This window comes from Rattus norvegicus, chromosome 16 (assembly GCF_021556685.1).
Source record: "Rattus norvegicus strain SHRSP/BbbUtx chromosome 16, alternate assembly SHRSP_T2T, whole genome shotgun sequence".
Classification (NCBI taxonomy): Eukaryota; Metazoa; Chordata; class Mammalia; order Rodentia; family Muridae; genus Rattus; species Rattus norvegicus.
The window spans coordinates 8,042,271-8,065,442 of NC_141549.1; the positions used below are offsets into that span (position 1 = coordinate 8,042,271).

Below are 23,172 nucleotides of genomic sequence, written 5' to 3' on the forward strand. Positions count from 1 at the left end.
ACCCACTCACCCCCCAGAGTCAACATCAGGCATTCAGGTCCAATCTCCTGAAAACTAGCATTGCTTCTGGAAGCTTCCAGATACTTCTATATAACTTTGAAATAAGTTCCTTCTATAATGTGAGGATTTCCCCTGTAGTTGATGCCGGCAGGCATGCTGGTAACTTCATATATGGGGTAAGGGCTGGTGCTATCCCTTCCCTGGCATGGGCGAGCCTTAGGCCAAGATCTTTCCTGCTCTTGTCTGCTCTTGGTGTCCAACAACACTGGCTCTCAGCTCTAGTCTCTGATGTCACCTCTAGCCCAGGGCCAGACCAGGCCCATGACGTCCCAGGTAGTGCTCCATGGAGGAGTACGGTTTGGTGATTAGCATTTACAAGTGAGATTTGTGCTTCGATAGCTGTATGTTACTCAGCTTTTAAATGGGAAATGGAAAAACCTCTAGGTTTTATTCCCTCCTAGGGCAGTGGCTGGTGCTTTATGGGGCCATAGAACCTTCTGGAGGACCGCTGGGTTGGGGCTATCTGCCTGACGAGGTCCTGGCTTAGGCTGCAATGTCACTAGCTCACCTTCGCCCCCTGCAGGTGCTGTAGCACCGCTCTGGTCACCATCCTTGATACTGGCCCTAAGCGCCTCCGACCTATGTTAAGTTGAACGTGAGTGTGGCAAGCCGGCGACCAGGAAGCATTCTGCACATGTTGCTGCTAACTAAGTGTTCACCTGTGGTGAGCAGAGATATCTTCCCGTGAAATATGAAAGCTGCCCGAAGTTATTAAAACCTCCTGTGTAGTGGCGGGAGCTCAGAATGAGCAGTACTCCCCGAAAGGCTCATTAATACGGTGGTATTATTTATTTATATCCCACCCTAGGACAGACATGATGTAATCCAGTAATTAAGATTGTTATGATCGAATATTTATTAAGCACCTTCAATAAGCCAGACACTGATCTCCATCAAATGAGTCTATCCCCTCAAGAGAGCCCACTTCACTAGCATGGGGGTTCCGTGCCTCTCACAGGGGAGCAGGAGACTTTAATGGATTTTGTTTTTCCTGAATGAGCCTGAAAAACGAAGCCGATCAGAAATTGGGCCTGGTTTGGGTTTTGCAGAATGAAAAGGGTTCACAGTGGGCTTAGAGGAGCTGTAAGAACGGGAAGATCCCGTCTTCCAAAGTGGTCTTAGAGGGGGAGCTAGACTTCTCTGGAGGCCATCTGGGCAAACATCTGCATAGCCCCACTGTGGGCTGCTGCAAACCAACTTTTGCTGGAACCCTACTGTGTCTCAGGATGAGGGCCATAGAAGAGAAGCCGTTGCAGCCAGGATCCCCTGAAAGCAGTGCCCAGTGCCAGGACCAAAGAGAGCCTGGTCCTCCTGGCTTCTCCTTCATCGGCAGTGGGGATGTGCGGCCATCCCTGTTCCTAGTTTTCTCTTGCTGGTCTTGCTTCTTCTGTCTCCTGGGCCCTTGCCTGCTCTGCCCCTGCATACCTGAGAGCCTGGCCCTTATAAGGAGAAAACAAATGATAGGCATAGGAGTCAATGAAGGAAGCACCATGCAGGCCATGTCTGGTGGTCAGCAGGAAGTTCCGTGACTCATTTTCTTCAGTTACAATGCTCTCCCGGTGGGTAATGTCTATGTTTGGGAAGATGGTGAGATGCCCCCTGGGTGCTCTGCACCTTCCGTAGATGCTTTGAAAACTGATACACAAAGGCTCCCCATCCCTCTCATTACTGATCCTGGCTTATCAACGTTTGGTTCATAAAAACAAAAGAGAACAACAGAAAAGCCACTGCATTCTTCATGAATCCTGACAAAGTACACACAACATAAAATGTTACCACGGCAGGCACACTCCACTCGCGGGACGGTGTCACACACAAGGCTGTGAAGCCAGTTTCTAGAGTTTTCTCATTTTGTGAAACTGTACTTTGTATCCACTCATACCTTCACTTCCTGCCTCAACACTTGGGAAATTTCCATCCTTCTTCCCACCTGTATGGATTTGACTCCCACATTTTTCTCGTATGTGTGTTGTAACACAGTGTCTTTCCGTGGTTAGTGTAGCTCTCTTACATGTCCTTGGGGTTTGTTCTCTTCGTAGCATGTGTCAGGATTTTCTTCCGCCTACAAGCAGAAGAGTGCTTCATTGCCTGTCCCTACCACACACTTCGTCTCTGCACTTAAGGCTACCCTTAGGCTGCTGGGAATATCTGAATGCCTGATTTCATAACACAGAGAGAGAGGGGGGGAGGGAGAGGGAGAGGGGGAGGGAGAGGGAGAGGGAGAAAGGGAGGGAGAGAGACAGAGAGAGACAGAGAGACAGAGAGAGACAGAGAGAGACCGAGAGACAGAGAGATTATGCTGAAGCTGCTAGACCATGTGACAATTCTGTTGAACTTTCCCAGGTACTGTCACTGTTTCCCACACACACGGCCTCACAGTCCCTCCCTCTAACACTGCACAGGCTTCTGTTCTTCTACCTGATATTTCTCACTTTCTTTTTTATTCATTTGATTGCAGTCATCCTGGTGGGAGGTGAACTCTCACTGTGGTTTTGATTTGCATCTTCCCAGTCATTAGTGGTGTTGAGCATCTTTTCGAAAACAGGCTATACCTCTCCTGGGCATACACCCAAAAGATGCTCCAGCATATAACAAGGACACATGCTCCACTATGCCATAGCAGCCTTATTTATAATAGCCAGAAGCTGGAAAGAACCCAGATGCCCTTCAACAGAGGAATGGATACAGAAAATATGATACATCTACACAATGGAGTACTACTCAGCTATCAAAAACAACGACTTTATGAAATTCGTAGGCAAATGGTTGGGACTGGAAAATATCATCCTGAGTGAGGTAACCCAATCACAGAAAGACACACATGGTATGCACTCACTGATAAGTGGATATTAGCCCAAAAGCTCGAATTACCCAAGATACAATCTACAGACTACATGAAGCTCAAGAAGAAGGACGACCAAAGTGTGGATGTTTCATTCCTTCTTAAAAGGGGGAACAAAAATATTCATAGGAGGGGATACGAAGGCAGAGTTTGGAACAAAGCCTGAGGAACAGCCATTCAGAGTCTGTCCCACATGTGCCCCATATACAGCCACCAAGACTGTAAGATAAGATTGATGAAGCTAAGAAGGGCAGGCTGACAGGAACCGGATATGGATGGGATATAGATGTCTCCTGAGAGACACAGCCAGAGCATGTCAAATACAGGGGCGAATGCTAGCAGCAAACCACTGAACTGAGAACAGGACCCCAGTTGGAGGAATTAGAGAAAGGATTGAAAGAGCTGAAGGGGCTCGAGACCCCATATGAACAACAATGCCAACCAACCAGAGCTCCCAGGGACTAAACCACCATCCAAAGACTATACATGGACTGACCCATGGCTCCAGCTGCATCTGTAGCAGAGGATGGCCTTGTTGGGCACCGGTGGAAGGAGAAGCCCTTGGTCCTGCCAAGGTTGGACCCCCAGTGTAGGGGAATGTCAGGGGGGTGAGAAGAGGGGTGGATGGGGAGGGGAGCTCCCTTATAGAAGAAGGAGAGGGGGATGGGATAGGGGGCTTATGTCTAGGAAACTGGGAAAGGGAATAACATTTGAAATTTAAATTGAAAAAAATCCAATAAAAATTAAGAAAATAAAAAAAAGAAGCAGGTAAACACGACTTAGTCATGAAATCAATAGGGATTTCTTATGGAAATGGGGCTTGTCTTTCTCTGCGCTGTTGGGAGGCATCAGGTGAGCCAGGGTGGGCTTAGGGACCTGGGTGTGAGGCCCGGCTTCTTAGCTAGCGCTGTGCATATTGTGGTATGTGAAGCATTTCAGCCCAGATGTGGCACCCACCCCTTGTGTTTCTGGGTAATGGGTATGGCTTGATGCTCAGCCTTAGGTAGAGGAAGCATGAAGCCTCCCAGGTGAGTTTAATGTATGGCTCCGGTTTCTGTAGTGTGGGATTAGTGTGGATAAACCTTGCTTTGGGCAGATTATCCTGTGCTGACAGTAGGTTCCACCAGGAAGCCCGCCTAAGCCTGCCTGTTTCTTAAATAGTTTCCTGGATGTCACCATAAACATTCCAGAGAAGCCTTGCTCCCAGCTTCAGGAGGTCTGCATTAAAAAGGTTGCAGGGGTCCTTCACATCAGGTAGACCATGCCGTGGCTCCTTGGTCACACTCCTATGTGAAAAGGACGCGGGCCACTTCCTTCCACATGCGGTTGTTGCCAACAGAATATGTTGTGTGCCTGCAGTCTGCCCCTGCGTGGCTGGTGAGCACTCTCTCCCGGAGGCCATCACCAAGAGGATTACCAGTTATCTCCCTCGGGATGTCCAGTTGCCTGAGCCTGGATGGAGGCCTAATCATCTGCTCCAGTTTGTTTTTAAGCCCGGGATGTGGCGCTCATGTCGGGTCAGGAAACACTACCTGGGTGAAGTGGGCATGTTTGTGTGGCTGTCTGCCCACTTTCCTGTATCATAGAATGATGCCGCTCATCCCAGGGCACACCGAGTACACTCAGGCATCACTCTGTAGAAGCTTGGAGATGGCTGGAAATGTGAGTTCTTGGACTCAGTGTGTCGGAGAGCCCCTGTGTCAATTAGCCCCGCAGGGAACTGCTTGTCTTGTAACTGCTGGGCTGAACATAACATTTTCATACCTCATCCATGCTCATGAAACATAGAAGGGGAAACTGAGGTCCTTCCCTCTGTGACATGTCAAAGCTAGGGAGAAAGTGGAGACAGGACTGGAAGTCCAGAAAGACTCCTCCCAGGACCTCCTTTCCACTGAATACAACACTGCAGACAAAGGCTTTGGGTGAGGATGTTCCTCAGAGTCTTGACCCTGGTTCTGACTTGGCTGCAAGAACTGGGAAGGAGAGCAGTGGAATAACCACGCACAACACAGGACGACCTCCACCTAACGACACCCCCTCCACACGCCGGGGTTCCGAGTTTGCAAAGACAGTACAGAGGAAGAAGGGTTGCATAAGGAAACAGGTCAGATATAGATCTGATGTCACCAGCACCAAGGGCAGCAGTGAGAGCGATGTCCACTGGGAAATGGACTGCCAGTGACCATAGTTTTATTTGGAGCAAAATAAAGCCACCGAGGCCAGGGCACACCCCAGGGAACAATTTTAATGGCTATTGCTGCGGAAATGCTGGGTCAGTCCAGAGTAGGGAGGAGACCTTTTGAATACAGCAAGAGACTGGCCTCCGAGAGACACAGGGGTGACTTTGGGAACTGTTAGGTACCTCTTCCATACCCATTCTAACCACTATGACGGTGACACTGACCAGCACCCACCGGGAGGCAGGCAGAGAAGAGCAAAGCCTGTGTCTAGCTTCTAGCTTAGACTCTTCCTGTGGGTATGGTGAAGCCCTTTTTCCACCCTTGGTCTTGGCTTATGTGTACAGTCGGTATCATGATGTCAACAGACTTAGTCCGTGGGAAGTGCTTATTTTCTCTACCAGTATGCCGTGGTTCAGGAGGAAGCAGCCTGCCTTAGAGAGTGGTGTACTACCTGAAACACGGTGTTTCGATTGTTTGTTTGTTTGTCGGATATTGCCTTTGAATGTAGGCAGGTGGTTTTGGCAACAGGAAATGGAGTCTTTTTGCCTCAAGTGAATATACCACCATCATTCAAGCTGCCTAAAACAACAGTGTGTGGTTTGTTTTTGTTTTGTTTTGAAGAAGAGAGTGGCTCGTCTTAAGCTTCCTACATTGCAAAAATGATGTTGAGCTCTTGATCCTCCTGCCCCACAGACCAAGTGTTGTGATTGCATGTGCCACCATACCTGAACCTCTATGATCTATTTTAAACCCCATCTCAGAGCTGGTCGCCCTTTTCCCTAATGCTGTCTCCTATCAGTTCAGACCCAGGCTTTAGGGCTCCCTTTTTAAGCTCTGAAGAGTGATCTCATTCCTGAATACTGCCCATGTGCATCTATAGTGCTGGGGTGGGGGTGGGGGGATGTGTACTGTGTGTGTGTGTGTGTGTGTGTGTGTGTGTGTGAGAGAGAGAGAGAGAGAGAGAATGTGCATGTATGCATTTGAATACATGAGAGATGAAAGTGTATGATTGTGTGTGTGAGTATGTGTGAGTGTGTGTGTGTGTGTGTGTTTGTGTGTGTGTGTGTGAGAGAGAGAGAGAATGTGCATGTATGCATTTGAATACATGAGGGATGAAAGTGTATGATTGTGTGTGTGAGTGTGTGTGTGTGAGTATGTGTGAGTGTGTGTGTGTGTGTGTGTGTGTGTGTGTGAGAGAGAGAGAGAGAGAGAGAGAGAGAGAGAGAGAGAGAGAGAGATAACAGGCTTGTGTGATATAGACATTGTATTATCACACCAAAAAGGGAAGGAATTTTGGTTTTGTGGAGCGACTAGTCCACTAAGAATCTCATTGTGAATTAGTTGTGTGGATTTTATGATGTACAAAGTGAATGCTTGAAGATGCCTTATGTTTTGGAAGCATTTGGCATTGGGGTGGGGGGTCTTATGTATTCAGGTCATAGGAGAGCTGTAGATTGGACTTCTAGACTGACCACCACACCCCATCATTTCTACTCCTTCCTAGGTTGTCTGACATGCATAAGGGAGGCTCTAATCCTGGCATTTCCCCAACAGCCAAGCTGGGTGGGACAGCCCTTCTTGGTATGGACTTAGCTACCAAAGCAGGTAGACAGGAAGTATTCCGCCTACAGGGCGAGCTAGGATTGGAATTGAGAAAGCCTTGAAGTGATCTCTTCTCCATGGTGGTAGATGGACAGGTGAATTAACTTAAACACTTTAATGGGTGAATGTTACTACAGCTGGAGAAACTGGAAAGCACCCTCCGAAGGGTCAAGAGCCTGCCTGGCTTCTTACTCCAGGCCAAGGACCCATTTTTGCCTGTCCTTTCTCCCACCTCTCTCTCTCTCTCTCTCTCTCTCTCTCTCTCTCTCTCTCTCTCTCTCTCTCTCTCTCTCCCTCTCTCTCTCCCTCTCTCTCTTTCTGTTTATTCATTCATCTTTGATGAAGTGTACTTTTCTCATTATAGACAGTTGTAGGGGGAAGCAAAAGAAGGTGAGGAACCTATCACTCTGGGACATAGAAGAAGGAAGATAGTTCATGTGTGGGGTAGGTGTATGCAAGGTAGGTATAAACCTTCTGCTCAGTTTTCCTACAAGCATAAAACTAGTTCATGTGTGGGATAGGTGTATGCAAGGTAGGTATAAACCTTCTGCTCAGTTTTCCTACAAGCATAAAACTACCCTAAAATATGACCTTAGAAAAAGATAAATAAAAATCCTTTGTGTGTGTGCACGTGGGTGAATATGCATGTGTGCATGCACATGGGTGCATATGTATGTGTGTGTGCATGTGGGTGCATATGTATGTGTGTGTACACATGAGCACATTTGTATGTGTGTGTTCACTTGGGTGCATTTGTGTGTGTGTGGGGGCCAGAGGTCAGCACCTATCTTCCTCAGTCATTCTATATCTGTTTTTACTGAACCTGGAGCTCACCGGCCATCTAGCTTAGTTGCCCAGTGAGCTCTAGAGATCCATCCGTTTCTGTCTCCCTGCACAGGGCACACAGATGCACCTCCATATGGCTCTCATGTGCATGCTGGGGAATTGATCTTAGGTCCTCAAACTTGACAGCAAGCACTTTATCAACTAAGCCATCTTCACAGCCTGATAAAGTCTTTACCCATGGGCCCATGGGCCACGTGAATGTCAACTGTCTTGTCCAGGTGACCATGAACTTAATTGTCTGAAATTTTTGGCCAGAAAAAAGGTCCTCCCTTAAGATGCTTTTCTTGGGTATGTAGTCACAGAGAAAAGCTAAGTAATGCAGTAAGGCCCAGAGCCCCAGTGGCAACACTGTTTGTCTCAGGGCAGCTCTAAGTGTCCTTTGATGGCCTAGTCTAGGGTACCCACATTCATGTGAGTGTCCAAGGTGAGCAACCCATAACTCCTTGTCTTGGGATGAGCGCCTGAGATGCAGGCTGGAAGCCTCTTGTTTAATCAGGCGCCAACCGAGCTTTCAGCAGCCTTCTGCAGGGTGCTGACAGGGACAGTCTCGGGTCAATTTCAGGCACTTTAAAGGGCAGAGGCAAGATTGCTTCTGGGAAACAAGGCCCCTACCTCAACCCTGCTTTTCCAGGGTCACCCCCAGAGGTGGGAGATATTAATATGTTTGCAGTCCAAGTACTGCTGAGGCCTTTGGTGAAATTTCTGTAAAATACCTTCTGTCTCTTTGTCTGTGGGATGGGGATGGATCCAGAACCACGCACCCGAAAGGATTGGCAGATCTTAATTTTCTCCCAAAGAACACAGTCAAGGCCAGCTCACCTGGGACCCCTACTACGATCTCCCAGGTGCCAGAGGAAACTGATTTGCTGAACCAGAGCCAGCCCATTGATCAACCTTCTTGTGAGATTTCCCCATCCTGCAAACAGAGCCAGCTGCTTTTAGCTTCCACTCCTAACAAGGTCACTATACTCTTCAATCAGGCCTCCTGGTGAGTCATAAGGCCTCTCTAATGTTGCAAACAAAATTGTGTTTGGAAAGCTGACACTTGCCGGAGTAGCTAATTGAGGTTCCATGGCTGGGGCCCTGTGAGTGTAGGAGGGCCTCTCCCCTACTCCCCTCTGCCCCTTCGTTGTGCTTCTGCTCCTGGTAGATAGCATCTTAGGTCAAGCATGTGCTAAATATAGCTGTCCTCCCAGCTGGGCTGTCATCGGGGCTGTCAGCAGCACTGTCCCCAGGTTTTGGTCTCAGTGTTACGGCAGCCTTTGGCTTAACAGCCAAGTCCAGCCACGAGGTGAGGATTTGTGTTTAAGAGTCATCTCTCTTCAGACCCCACAAAGGCAGGTGAGACTAGGGAGAGAGGAACATCGGGATGAGGGACTGGAACACTGGCTTGGAGCTACAGTGTTGTGGCTGCCTTGAAGAACCGAGCAATTGGCTTTTGTGCCTCAACTCGTCTCAGGCATCAGCCTGGCTGAGTGAGAGCCGCAAGACTTGCCAGGAGGGCCGAGGTTGTTGTCTATTCACCTCTTTACTCCCACACACCAGCAAAGGACTATGGGAATCCACTGACCCCTTGGGCAGGGAAGAATACTGGTGTTTTATGCTTCCCACCATGGTGAGGGAATGGGAGCCAGGACATGCTGCTGTCGGTGAAGAGAAGAGCCTCCTCTAGCCAGAATTCACACACACTCAGTCACCACCACAAGGACCTGCTTAAGGATCTCCCCATCAGCCGCCCGTGCAGGTATCTAGTTGAATTAAGGCCATATGCTCTAGGGTGTCTAGGTGCTAGAAGCTTAAGACTAAAAAGTGGTGGCTCAAGGACACAGAGCTTGTAAACAGCAGTGACAGGGCTCAAAGCTGCACTCGATTCGATGGCACCAAAGTGTCTCCTCTTCCTGTCTGCATTCCAGGTGTCTTCTTCCTCATGTGACAGTCAAGTTATGCTTTCTGGTTATTGATCTGAGCATTCTTTTTTTTTTTTTTCTTTTTTTTCCGGAGCTGGGGACCGAACCCAGGGCCTTGCGCTTCCTAGGCAAGCGCTCTACCACTGAGCTAAATCCCCAGCAGTCTGGAGCCTGTGTGGCTGAGCTCAGTGGTCTTTCCAGGGCCGTTCTGGTTCTTAGAGATGAAGCCTGAGCTTGAACCAAGTACTTCCCCTCCTGATTCCTACTCGCTCACTGGCATGGTGCAGGGATTGCAATAAGGTTAGTTAAACAGACACGTTTTGTTAGCACGTTTTCCTGCTGTTGAGTAGTGCAGAGGGCGCACGTATAGACTGCAGGGATCTGACCATTCATTATTTCTAAAGAGTGCTTGCTTTCTAGCTACCACAGGCAGCCAAGGAGGCAGTCTGAGTCCTTGATTTCACGGAACTTAAACTCGGGGTCTGACATTGGTTTGAGAGGGGAGTCGAGCAGATAGGACTAGATCTCCTGGAGTCTTGAGGGCCAAGGCAGTTTCCCAGGAAGCAGATGGTAGATTCAAGCAAGGGTCTATAAACCTACTGTGCATTAACACACACACACACACACACACACACACACACACACACACACACACAAACTCTAGTCACAGAATCAGAGCTCTAGAGGCTATTAGGAAGCTGGGTGAGAAAGAGGAAGGGACTGAAGGGCACTGGGAGTGGAACTGTCCTCAGCGAGAGTGTGCTTGCCGAAGGCTTGAATGTGAGGGACAAAGAGGTGCAGGTACACACGAGCCTTATGTATTGCTGGACACTCACTTAACGTCGTGGAGCATGGGAGGTTATTCAAGTGCTGGGTAATTCTGCAAGCCACTGTGTAAGGCGTGGGGCTAGCCCACAGCTAACACGTAGCTACTGTGTCTATATGTCAGCTGTGGGTCTAAGACTATGGGAGACTTTGAATGACCACAGCATCCCTACGAGGGAGGTGCTATTGCTAGTTACAGAATTTGCTTAAGTCATTTGGCGAATAACGTGGCACCATGTCTCCTTCAGAAACTCAGTCTTGGCAGCAGTAGCCTTTTCTCGGGCCACTGACTTTGGTCACTAGCAGGAACCATGCTCACGCCTTTCGCTAAAGAACATAACGTGTGTGAAGTTTCAAATCTCTGTGAGTCTCCCAAAAGGGAAATCAACCATTCAAATCACCTGACCCTTGAACAGGACGAGATGGGATTTTCGCTTTGCTTTGGGGCTGAGTTGGAGCGTCTGACCTTGAAGATCCCAGCGGCATCTGCGAGCTCATTCAGGTGGTTGGCAAGAGAGAACGGCAGTCGTTCCAAGTTATCCCGTGGATATGTCCAGAGGTGCCCATGCAGTGGATGCTCCCATTGCTAAGGGGCAGGGGGTTGCGAGGTGAGTTGACATTGGCTCTGGCCACATCGGTCAGGGTTATAAATAAGCAGAAGAGATTGTGTTCCGCATTAGAATAAGGAGACGGCATGAGGGCAGTCTTAGTGGAGACAGAGAAACAACGGTGCCTTGGGCCTGAGGACAGCCAGGTCTATTAGGTGCTGTCACCACTGCCTTTCAGAATGAGAATCTTGGGCTCCAGCCGACCTCAGCATCAATGGCAGGGCGAGAAGGTACCCGGCACCTCTTGCTGTTACCCTGTTCTGCTCCCTCACAGCCATCCATTGCGTTAATTAAGTGCTTCAATAGCGTATGAAGGCTGGGTTTTGTGCTTGAATATATTGCCACATTAATAACTTCAGAACATTTTAGGTAGTGTCAGAATAGTAAATTAGGACACAATGGGCCATATATTCAGTGCAGAGAGCTGAAGTGCCATTTTATTACACATGTCATGGAATTAAAGGCTTAATTTTCTTTTAAAAAATGGTGATGCATCATTTCCTGCAGCCAGGTGAAAACAGTCAGCAGAGATGATTTATCCTCCATTCCATTTAAAAATAGGAAGCCAGATTCCAGGATCCTGCTCTTTGATATTTATCTCTGCCTGGAGGGCACTTGAGACATTTACCCACCATCTGACTGGAAGGACACAGCCAGACGCTGGGCGTGGTCAGGAGAGGAGGGTGGTGGCAGCATCTGCAGGGAAGCCTGTCTGCTGGTTGGAGGACATGGCCTCCTCCTCTGGGCTCCAGGGCGGATAGGCTGTGCTGCATGTCCAGGCCTGTTCTCAGACATGCTGCCTCACAAAGCCCTCTGATTTCACCAATGACACGGGAGAGCAGCCAGATCTCCCCATGGGGGGTACTGGAAGATGGAGGTCTCAGATGGCTTCTACACTTGTGACAGACACAGGAAGATGTTTTTTAAGGACAGCTCTTTTCCCCATCCCTCCTCTGTCCCCATAATAAAAGTAATAGACTCATCGAGAAGAACTTGGAGACAGAAAAAGACAAGGAAGGTGATAAATGTTTGGTTCTCCACTGTTGATGATGTATGAGTCTCTGGTGGCTGCTGTAACAATCACCAAAGCCAGGGGGCTGAAGGCAACAGTGGTTTATACCCACACAGGGCTGGAGGTTGGAAGTCTGAAAACCAAGTTGTAAGCAGGACTGCGCTCCCCATGAAGGCCCTGAGGCAGGGAGCATCCAGATTCCTACCACTTGGATGTCTATCTGCGTGCAGCTTCTTCCTGGTGTTTCCCTCCTTTGTGTGTCTTTCATAAGGTGAATTTAATGTTTACCACAAACCCACATCCCTGACAATTACGTTATTCGTTTCAAGTGTACTCAAGCAAAGACAACTGAACATTCCTTTCCCACATACATGTCCACTCAGAATCCTGGTGAAGGATTAGGGTATATATTTTAGCCATAATTTGGCCCACATTAACCAGAAAAGTAAGCCTTTTGATCAAGTTCAGAAGGACATAGGTGGTGAAGCTCAACACAGCTGGCCTCTAGGTGTCTACTTTGTCCAAAAATATGTTCTAATGTGCATCATCGGTTCATGACTGGCTTCGCTGCACCATTGGAGGGCACTGGCTCCTTCCTGCCTTTTCTTTCAAGCCTGGTCACCATTGGAGGCTGGTCCTGAGTCCTCCCTCTCCACCAGCAGATCCAATTCTAATGGGGTGTTGGTACTTCCAGCCCCTCTGATTCTGCTGCCCCGGCCCATCATCCACCCTCGGGGATGTCTTACTTATACCCAGACCACCACCTTCCTAAGTCTTGCCCTGCTTGCTTCAGGCTTCCCTTTGCTAGAGATGGTTCCTGAGCTCCTAAGGAGGGTTACCTGCCTCCTTTCCCACCATGGTCCATGGAGTGCTACCCTCCTGATTCCTACAGTACATGGTCCCCCACACTGTGACCAGAGCTTCTGACAGGTCTGAAGAGCTCACGAGAGCTGCTGCCTTTCCTGGAGGTGGATGTGGGAAGGTCTGGTTGGCTGCTGTAACCGTAGTTCTGACTGCAGAGCTGAGGGTTTCCCTGGCAATTCCCAGTTATTCCCAGCTCACTGTGGTTCATGGCTGTGGGTGTTTGCATCAAAGTCCAGGTTCCAATCCTGTAATGCTGGCGTCAGGGTCAGGAGTACAGAGGCCAGGTGGGTGACAGTGAGATCTGACTCCAGCTTTTGTCTCCTTGGTGGCAGCACTGCAGGACCCCTTTTTTTCAATGCCTGATGACAGCATGTTGCCTGACGGGGGCAGTCACCTTGAATAACATCGACTGTGAGGAAGAAAGGCTTGTAGACATGGAGTTTCAATTTGTCGGAATTGGTGATAAGGCTGGATTGGAGTAAGTCCCAAGAGTTTGCCTTTCTGTGGAGTCCTCTTATTCTTGGTCCAAAGAGTGGGATGTATGGGCAGGGCTCAGACTGGGTAGACTGGGTAGTCTTCCTTTCTGCCCAGTGCCATGTCTATTCCAAGGCCTCCTTAGTGGTAAAATTCTGTGAGCCTCCGTGGGATGTCTTATCCCAGGATGAGTAGCACTCAGGCAACATTTCGAGGTTAACTTGAGCATCAGACTCTTCACTACATCTTACACTCAGGTGCTGGGTACAACAGTTGAAGATGGAACCATCCCCACAGGCTTCCTTTCTCAGTCTCTCCTAATGTGCACAGGCTATCCCATTCAACCTCTCCCAATGTGCACAGGCTATCCCACTCAGCCTCTCCCAATGTGCAAAGGTTATCCTACTCAGTCCCACACACTGACTGTAGATGATCACACTGAACCCCTCCCATAGGTTGGCAGTCTGGTGGGGTTGAGAGAGAGAGAGAGACTACAGTCAGTCCAGTGGTGAAGAACCCTCAGGCTTGCACATCTGGACTACAGAGGCTCTTCCGTCTGTTTTCATCTCTAATTGCCGTGGAGGTGTGCCTTGTGTGTTAATGTGTATGAGTCCCTTTGGAGGTGTGTCCCTGTGTGTTAGTGTATACGAGCCCCTATGCAGATGTATGTGAGTATATGTGCATCTATATTAATGGGTGAGAGGGGATGTCTTGAGTATATGAGTCTGTACATGTGCCTGTGCTCGTTTGTGTGTCCTCTGGGATGGGAACTGTTGCTGGCTCAGTATTGAATGGGTGTTGTGATGACATGACAGCTCTCAGTCTTATCCATGACTATGTAAGAGGCTAGAAGCAGCACTCTGTATCTCCCTGTGACCGTCCTTTCTAATAGATGACCCTGCCACACACACACTTGGTGCCTACTTCAGCAGGAGCTTCTACAGGGGATATTGTGGCCACCAGCAGATGAAGGTATGATTTTGTTTCATGTCCAGAATTCAGGTCTTTTGACTATGATCAGCTTATGGTGGGTCCAGAGTCATGAGGGGGGGTCTGAATCCCTCTACCAACTTTTTCCACCTACTGAGTTACCTCAGGCATTGCTGAGGGCTCAGGGGGGGTGGATCTTGACAATCCTAGCACACTTTCTCAGCAAGGAAGACTAAACAGATAGTACAGTGTCCAAAGATATCCTCTAATGATATTGGACCTTGCTTACACTTGCAGTTCCCTCTAATGCCCCCACAAGCTCAGTGAAGCAGGCCTGTTAGCCCCACTGTGCAGACAAGGAAACTAAACTCAGAGAGATTAAGTGACTTACTGTGGGAAACACAGCCCAGTGGATCGAATTAGAATTGGAGATTCATTGATTAACCCTATCATACCTGGATCTGTGCAGCTAAGTCTGCACCACAATACTTTCTGCCTGGGCTGCTACAGGGAGAAGTGCTTCCAGGATAGAAGGTTCTGGTTGGAAGCCAATCCAGACTCTTAGCTGCCCAGAGGCTGCTGGTGCTGTGGAAAAAGCTGCAGCTGGCTCTCAGGAACCCTGGAGCCTCAGAGCAGAGCATCTCCCCACCCACATCTACCCAGTGCTAGGCAAAGCCACCCGGCACCCAGTCCTTTGTGCAGTGACCCCAGACTGAACATCACTCCTCTCATCAAATCCCTCCACCCTGAGGACATAATGGTTCACTTACTGTGATGGTGGTCCTCTTAAAATGGCAGAAGCAGGGCAGGCACAAGGGCCCACAGACTGGGCACAGAGGGGCACCCTCCAGGGCACTCTTGCTTCCTTTCCCGGAGAAGCAATGAGATAGCAGGAGAGAATCTGCTCATGCCCAGCCCAGCGGAGCCTGCCTTTTGCCCAACACCAGATATGACTTGGAAGCTGGATGAACATTCTTGTTCAGAAAGGGACCATGGCCCAGCACTTTGGGAGGCACAGGGTACTCTGACTCCGCCCCTGCCTTCCTCTCGGTGTTGACTCTTCACTGCATAGTCCCCTGTCTCCTGGGACCAGGCCTCTGACCTTGGTGAAGCCCTCTCTTGACCCTGTGCCCGCCCTCCAGCTCCATTTGTTTATAAATAGGCCCATTTCTCATCTGCCCCTGCCCTGGGCTCCACACCCTGGCAGATGTAACCTCAGGATTCCCTTCCCCGCCAAGAACAGACAGAGCAGAGTCTAGCCAGCTCCTCTAGGTCCTCCTGCAAAATAGCAGCTCACTCGGTCAGATGCTGCCAGCCACGTGTGACAACCACCCAGTGCTGCCATAAATGACCACACACAGCCAGCTCAAAGGCTATATTTCCTTACATTATGGGGGGTAGCAGCTAGAAATCGAGCAAGGTCATATGACTCCATGCAAGGACATTTCCTTACTGCTCCCCGCGTTGGTGGTCCCACTGTCCCCTTGACCTTGGGTTCCTTGTGAAGGTGCCTCTTTTTTTCTGTCTCCCTCAAATGCCCCCACACTCCTGCTTATGAAAGCACGCATGCCACTGGGGTGAGTGCTGGCTCAGTCACGCAATCATACCTGCACAGATTCTTTTCCCAAATAAGGTCACAGTCCCTGAGTCTGGGCCCTAGGCTCATGGTTTTAGAGGGGAGGGGGTCACCATTCAATTCACTGTAGTGGGTCAAAAATGAAATTTACTACCATGGCCACTGACAGGTGAGTCAAACCAGGAAGGTTGAGAAAACCAGCACAGGACATAGATCCATCCAGAGTGAGAGTGCAGGGTGCCTCTGTCCTGTGTCTCCTCTGCCATGGTGTCTAGGGTGCCCCGGGGTTGCCTAGGTAGTGCAGATTCTGAAGACAGCTCTTTAATGGTGACTAACACCATCTAATCCCAGGGCTAGGGAGAAGGCTGGGTGTCATCTTAGGCTGGACAGTGGTGGAGCTCCTGGGTCAGCTGTCCAGCTATCGGCTGGATTAGTGAATGGTCAATAGATCCGGTTGAGCTAAGACAGCTGGAGTCAGCGGGCCACGTGGAGACGCCTGCTGGTTACTCTGGCTCTCTTGATGATGTGGTATGATTTGTAGCTTGGCACTCTGCCACCTCAATGCTTACAGAGCTGATCAGCTGTCACTGTGCCCTGTTCTTTGCCTAGTGCAGGTGACCTGGGTGTCGTGTTATGGTGCCTGGAGCTTGCAATCTCTGCCCCTCACTGTTGCCTGTGGGAAGGCTCAGTTTCCTTCCAGTTAAATGAGGAGGCACAGACCTACCCAACAGTAGTGTTTGGGGTTCCAGGCTGGATCTCCTAGAGCAGTGGAGTGGGCTGTATCTGCACACAGGAGGCACACAATGGCTGCTCTGGCTTCAGGAGGGGGACAGCATCCTTCTCTCATCATATTGGCTGGCACCTCCTCACTTCCTCATCTCTCCCACCCCCTTTAAGTCATATATGTGTTGGCTTTTCCCCACCTGTGGCTGTATCCAGGTCCTGTAGCAGCTGGAAGCCCTGAGTCTGTCACCTCCTCAGCCTGAATGTTATTTTACACTACCGTTGGGCCCTCCGATTTAGCCCTGCCCCGGTAGCCTGGGTCTCCCTGACATGCTTTCAAGCCATGCACCCAGACCACAGGCTTCAGGCCCTCTCTCCTCTGACCCTGACCCTCCATCTTCTTCCCTTCCCATCCCCCCTCTGTCCCCTGTTTTCCTCTGCTCTGATGCCAGATTGTGGATACGGGCTCTTCCTGATGTACCTTGTACTCATTTGTAAGATGTCTGGCTTCCCAGAATCACATTGCTGAGGCCTAGATGGGCTGATCCTACTCTAGGTTCTGAGATCTTTTCTCCCCACTAAACAGAGCTCCAGCCTGCTCTCCTATTGGACAACAAAGGTCATGATCGAGTGCCTAAGTATTTAGGTTGAGCTTCCTGTGTGACCATGGGTAAATTGACTTACCTCTCTGGGTTTTCTTTTCCCTGTGCTCTCTGTACTTCTTACTTATTCAGGTGGCCATTCACTAATCCATGCAGAGAGTTCCGAGATGGTGCAATGTGTGTTAACTTGTCATGGAGTTTGTAGGTTCCAGAGTAAACAGTTGCAATACTGTTCCATGAGGCAAACGTGGGGTGCGTGGAGAGGGCAAGAGGAGCACTTTACTATGTAGAGATCCTGAGTATGACAGCTCATTCCCTCAGAGGCCATGAGTTATGTGAGGATGAGGATGGGTCGGTCATGGATATCTATGTGGGTCCCTGAAACTCTGCAGAGGCCTGATGAATGAAGGAACGGAAGGAGGGATGGACAGATGGGTAAATGGATGGTGGATGGACTGGATGCATGGGAAGCACTGAAAATGACTACTGAATAAAGGAATGTGTAGATGAATCATAGAAAGAATGGGTAGATGGAAGGATGGATGGATGGGTGGAGGGGTAGATGAGTAGGTGGATGGGTGGATGGATGTTGGGTGGGTGGATGGGTAGATGGATGGATGGGTGGATGGATGGGTGGATGGATGGATGGGTAGATGTTGGGTGGGTGGGTGGATGGATGCATGGAGAGATGGGTGGGTGGATGGATGGATGGGTGAATGTTGCGTGGATAGATGGAGGGAGGGATGGATGGGTAGATGTGGAACTCTGCAAGAGACTGGTGAATGAAGGGATGTGTAAGTGAACAGATGGATAGGTGGGTAGATGGATGGAGGCACGTGTTGATCAGACCTGGGAATGGGCAGATGGAGGACTAGACAGGTGAATAGGTAGATGGAAGGCTGGATGGACTAGTGATCATTGGTCTTTATTCAGACTCTCTGTGTTGCTCATAAAATGTGATTGAAGGTTCCTGTTCTGTTTCATGCCCCTGGGCTAGTGGTTTTTTGTTTTGTTTTGTTTTGTTGTTTGTTTTTTAAGTTTGCTAGCACTTGTGTTTTCTCACAGGATGTTTTACCTTGCTCAACAGTATATATGATGTTTCTAGGAGTTTCTAATGAAATTTTTTTTCTGATGAAAGAAACTAATATGAATTTCCGACCTACTGGATCAGGAAGGCCATGGCCTTACTAAATCCCCTGTTCTTGTGAGGGATCCCTCTGGCTTTGGAGTGACTACCAGGAGCTTAAAGCTTTTGGGCTAGCTCAAATCCTCACTTACAAAACCAGCTATCATGGAAGAGGCTTGTCTTACTCTCAAAGCAAAAATGTCACCTGCCTTCTCAACATCTCACTTCTCATATGAGCTACAGAGCCCCTGGATGCCAGGTGCCAGCCCGTCTAGTGCCAGTCATTTAAGACAAGTGGAGATCCAGGGTGGGCCAGCTTGTTCAGAGACCTTTGATAGAAACCCAGCCATACCCTACCTTCCAGAGCAGTGTTTGAGTAAGTTCCTTGATTCCATTATTTAACCTGCCATGCACATGAGGGTTTGACCTTGACTTGGATGCTGGAAGATCACTTACCATCAAGACTTGGTGCCTCTGATCTCTCACTTGAATTTCATATTCACCTTGGCCAGGCTCAGAGCCCAGACCCCAACTCCCCACCATACCTGCTCCATCATTATCTCCTTCCTCACTTTGGTACCAGCTTCTCCAAGGAGACCAATTCTACAAGGCAACAGGGAACAGGACAACCTTCTTAGCACTTATTAAGTATTTTGAGTTATCTCATCTTGGGTACCTTCGTCAGAGCCTAAGACAAAGGCCTGAGACAGGTAGTGCATTTGGGACAAATTCCAAGGAGGTAGTGTTTAAGATGGGCTGAGAGATTGTGAAACTCAGTTCAAGGTTGCAGTTGGGGGTTTTCTGTAGCTAATATGTAGGACTACACTCCTATCTGGCACAAATTTCCTAATAGCTTCTTGAACCGGCATAAAAGCCACCTGGGGGTTGCTTAGATGAAGCTCTTTCATCACTTGAAACCCATCTTTCCATAGGTCAAGGGTGACCCTAGATATAAACACCCATGTATTTGAGACTTTGAGGTATGGGTGTCACTAGGGTCCCACAGGTGTGTCCAGCTGCCCTTGAACCAGAAAAATGTCTCAGATGGGAAGTGAGACGCACCTAGGAGGGGGCCAACAGGAGGACTCACAGCCCCTGAAGCAAGTGGAACGTAACTGCCTCAGACTGAGGCAGTAGGGACATGAGCAATAGAAACACACACACACACACACACACACACACACACACACACACACACACACACACACTTTGTCAGCGCCTCTTAAAAAGGTGTTTTGGGGTACGGGGCTAGAGGAGTCCAAGAAATGGACGTGGCAGGTGTCAAGCTTGAACCCTCCTTGACAGAGCTCTGCAGCTCCCCTCTGCTGTCACTCCCCTTTGGGACTGTTCAGTTTCCACATTACCACACCCTCCCTAAGCCTTGCACCAGGCTTCCTTGTACAGGGTTCTGTATAAAGGTGCTTCTATACAAGTATCCACGGAGGTCTGTTTTTGAAGTTTCAAAGCAACCACCCCACTTCCCATGACCTGTGGCAGCCTGTGAGGGACCCGATTCTCTCCATTACTTTCTACAGACCGCATTGCCTTGGTCTTATAGACGGTGGGCTGTGTCTTCCTTCACATATCCCCTGTGGTTCTGAAATCATATAATCTTCTCATGACCTTCTTTGCAGTTGTATGGGTATGGGTACACTCTTCTTGGCAAAGCAACCGTGTTCACGTCTGTCCATCTTTGACTGAGTTATTTCCTTCCCCGCTATGTGTAGAAATCTCTTTAATTAGTTTTAAGTTCTTTCTTACACATACAGATGCTTTCCCTAGACCCATTTGTTCTTTTAAGGCTCTGCATGGGCAGCTTCTACTTCTGATAATTGCTTATGGTATCTCCCCCCCCCCCCATTTATGGATTGTTCTTTGGGAATCAAGTCAAATATTGTCTGCCTGGGCTTAGACTGGATTGATTTAGTCCCTTTCTAAGGATGTTTATGGCTTAGGTTCATTATGTAAGTCTCTAATCAACTTTGGCTTGTTTTTCCAAGATGTCAAATGTGTTTCTCTTTCCTTGGCTGTCAGTGGTTAAGAGCAATGACCGCTCCTCCAGATGACCTACGTTCAATTCCTAGCATCCACGTGGAGACTCACAGTTATTTGTATCTCTAGTCCCAGAGTCTTCTGGCCTCTGCAGGTACCAGGTATGCACCACATACATACATTAGCAAAACACCCACACACATAAAATGGACGAATAATAGTTTAATAATTTTATCATCAAATAACAATTTAATAAAGTAGGTCTTGTACATTACATGGCATTTTATTAACAAATATTTTATAACACTTTGTACATAGGTTCCTTTTTATGGTCTGTTACTGGGAGCTTACCAGGAGCTATAGGGTTATTTCCAAGACCTGGGAAGTTGGATAAACAGTTCTTATGATGGTTTTTTGGAGCCAGGATGCCCCTACTAGTGGGTCTCTAGAGGTCACAGGAAAGGGTCATGTGTGAGGAATAACCTGGCTTCTGCTCCTCTGAGGATGAGGATGTAGAGACGCTGGGTTGGAGACTTGTCTTTGTTGTAGCCCCTACCCAGATGAGTCATGGAAGCTTCTTACAATGGAGGCCATGTCAATGGTCATCATGTCAATGATCTTGATGGGAGACATCCAAAGCTGTGGGCAATAACCTTTTCTACTACTAGGAGAGTGGGAGAAGCTCTTTTGTTTCTGGCATGGACTCTGGAGATGTCTGCTCCAGAGTGAGCTTCTGTGACCGTCCCTCTCTCCATGCCCTCCTATGTGTGGCCAATTTGCCTTCCTTGCTCTGATCCCCTTTTGGGCACTGTCTGGGACCTACCTACATTGATTACACCTCTGGACTCATACCATCATTGTGAGCTTCTTACTGATGACCCCACAGCATGGCTGCTGTATGCTGATGTCGGCCATGCCAAACCTGAGTTCTCTAAGTTCTTTAGACTTTGAGCTGAGACTGCTGGCCTTTCACTGGAAAGCCCAGTGGGGGTCGTTGTGGTTTTAATATGGTACCTGTGCTGGACCCTTGGTCTCCATGTTGAGTGTTGAGAAGTGGTGGAGGACCTTAAGAGGTGGGTCTGGTGGGAGGTCACTAGGCCGTAGGGCTCCAGCCTTGGAAAGATAGGTTCTAGTTTCAAAGGTCAGCTCTCATTAGAGTTTGTTGTTCCTAGTGAGGTCGCCTGCATTTTTTTTCCCCTTCTGGATACTGTAGCTTCTCTTTCTCTTTCCTGTCATGCTATAATACCAGGGCTCTCACCATAGTCCAGACATGGAGACACTCTATCTTGGACTTTCAGTTTCTAAAATGTGAGCTGAATAAACTCCTTTGCTTTACAAAAAAAAAAACAAAAAAACAAAAAAACAGCCTCGGGCACTGTGTTTCAGCAAGAGCAAATGGACTGATTCAGGGATTAATCCAGCTCTGCCCTATGTCTGGGAGGATGCCACACTGGACACTCGTGAATTCCCATAGAAGTCCAGGTCACTTCTGCTGGCAAGGTTCAGGGGGCCACAGTTCCATTTCGGTTTGTTGCTGTTTTTCTCCCCCAGAGAAGAATAAGGAGCCAGAGAAACCCACCTAGAACACCTCACTGCTCTGCCACACAGCCCAGACATGTTCAACACAGCTGACCTGAGCCGGAGACCAAGTTTAATCATTTTTCATCACCACTAATGAAAGAAACACTGCCTTTGGCTTGGTGGTTCAAACTGCCCAAGAAATGAATCTCGGGTCCCAGATGAGAACTCTAGACCTGGAAGGTCTTGGATCAACTAATGGCACACCTCGTGCACATTTTAAGCCTCCCAATAATGTCCGTGCATGTGGCCTAATGGTACCGTTGAGACTTCAGAGTTGGTACATATATTAGTCACTGTAATTAAAATCCTGGAGTTATATTATATGTTACTTGTATGGCAGTTTGTGATGTGTTTAATGCTCCCAGCTTCAGAATTATTAAAGCTACTGTCCCTGGGCTGGCCGAGGGATATGCAAAGTAAGAGTGTGAGCTTATTCCCCCTCGCTGGGGCAAGCGGAGAGGAGGAGGCGCCTGGGAGTCTCTTATAAAGAGACCAAATGCCAGATGAAGGAATTCCAGCTGTGCACCAGCAAAGTTGAAATGGTTTGTTGGGATCATTAATATTGCAATGAAAACTAATTAAAGCTGGGGCTGAAAGAAGTTCATTAGTGGTTTGGAGTGAAGGGTTCTTCTGCAAAGTCTGTGAGAGCTCAGTGCAACTTGGAACGTTGTCAGATGGGCCTGGGGATCATGAAGCACCCCACATTTGCGCCAGCAACAGACACTGGTACACAGGAGCCTGGGGATCCTTGGAGGATTGAAATTCTCTTACTATTTCTCCCAAAAGGGCCCAAGACCTCTGTCTGGGGTGGGCACCCCTTGCGGAGAATAGACTTCGTGGTTGGGGAAGGACGGGGGCCAGCAGGCTCTTTCCCAAGTAATGCAACTCATTCCACACCACTTGCAGTGGTGGTTACCCAACACTTTGACTGGGCTCTCTTCACCAACATGCTGCTGTGTGTTTAGTCTCATTTGACTTCTCAGTGGTCTTGAAAACACACAAAGTTGGGATGGAATGGTGGTAGTTGGCCTAGGGGAGGGATTGGAAAGGGAATGGGGAGTAGATTTGATCAAAACATATTTATATGCACATATACAATCTCTGATCAATTAAAATTATACTTCAAGAATCCTCTAGCTCTATGGAAAAACTTAAAAATGTTTTATTATCTCTCCCTGGCTCCCACCACTGACGTGGATTTAGAAGACAAAATACTTATTAAGGAAGGTCCTTGGAACCACACTTCCACCCTGTGGCAGGATGTGGCAAGGGGCAGGCGTGGGCAGAGGGAGAAATCCACTATGATCTTAACTGGGGGAGACTCAGTCAACACTCCTGAGAGTTGTGGTTGAGGGGACTGCAGAATGTCTTGGGTTGGGTGAGAGTGGCCAGTGCTTTATCCCTGGGCTTTCATCAATCAGT

At 48.7% G+C, this 23,172-nt stretch overlaps 1 protein-coding gene and 1 long non-coding RNA gene across 19 annotated transcripts in view; one reads left to right on the forward strand and one right to left on the reverse strand.

Annotated features, from left to right (window-relative positions):
• The window catches only part of C16h10orf71 (similar to human chromosome 10 open reading frame 71), a 50,054-nt gene extending 35,021 nt beyond the window's left edge, over positions 1 to 15,033 (reverse strand). For both annotated transcript variants that reach the window (XM_087588900.1, XM_087588898.1), the window contains exon 1: positions 14,921 to 15,033. The gene's annotated coding sequence lies outside the window, so the exon portion shown is untranslated. The remainder of the gene's footprint in view (positions 1 to 14,920) is intronic.
• LOC102547142 (uncharacterized) overlaps positions 1 to 23,172 on the forward strand; it is a 33,896-nt gene that overhangs the window by 7,999 nt on the left and 2,725 nt on the right. Inside the window, exons 4-8 of one of the 17 annotated variants that reach the window (XR_015640211.1) lie at positions 7,049 to 7,143; positions 8,328 to 8,518; positions 9,444 to 9,737; positions 10,679 to 10,870; positions 13,079 to 13,224. This is a non-coding gene — a long non-coding RNA (uncharacterized LOC102547142). Of the gene's footprint in view, positions 1 to 7,048; positions 7,144 to 7,582; positions 7,749 to 8,327; positions 8,519 to 9,443; positions 9,738 to 10,678; positions 10,871 to 13,078; positions 13,225 to 23,172 lie in introns of those variants that run through there. The other 16 variants (XR_015640208.1, XR_015640206.1, XR_015640209.1 and 13 more) reach the window with 16 other exon arrangements.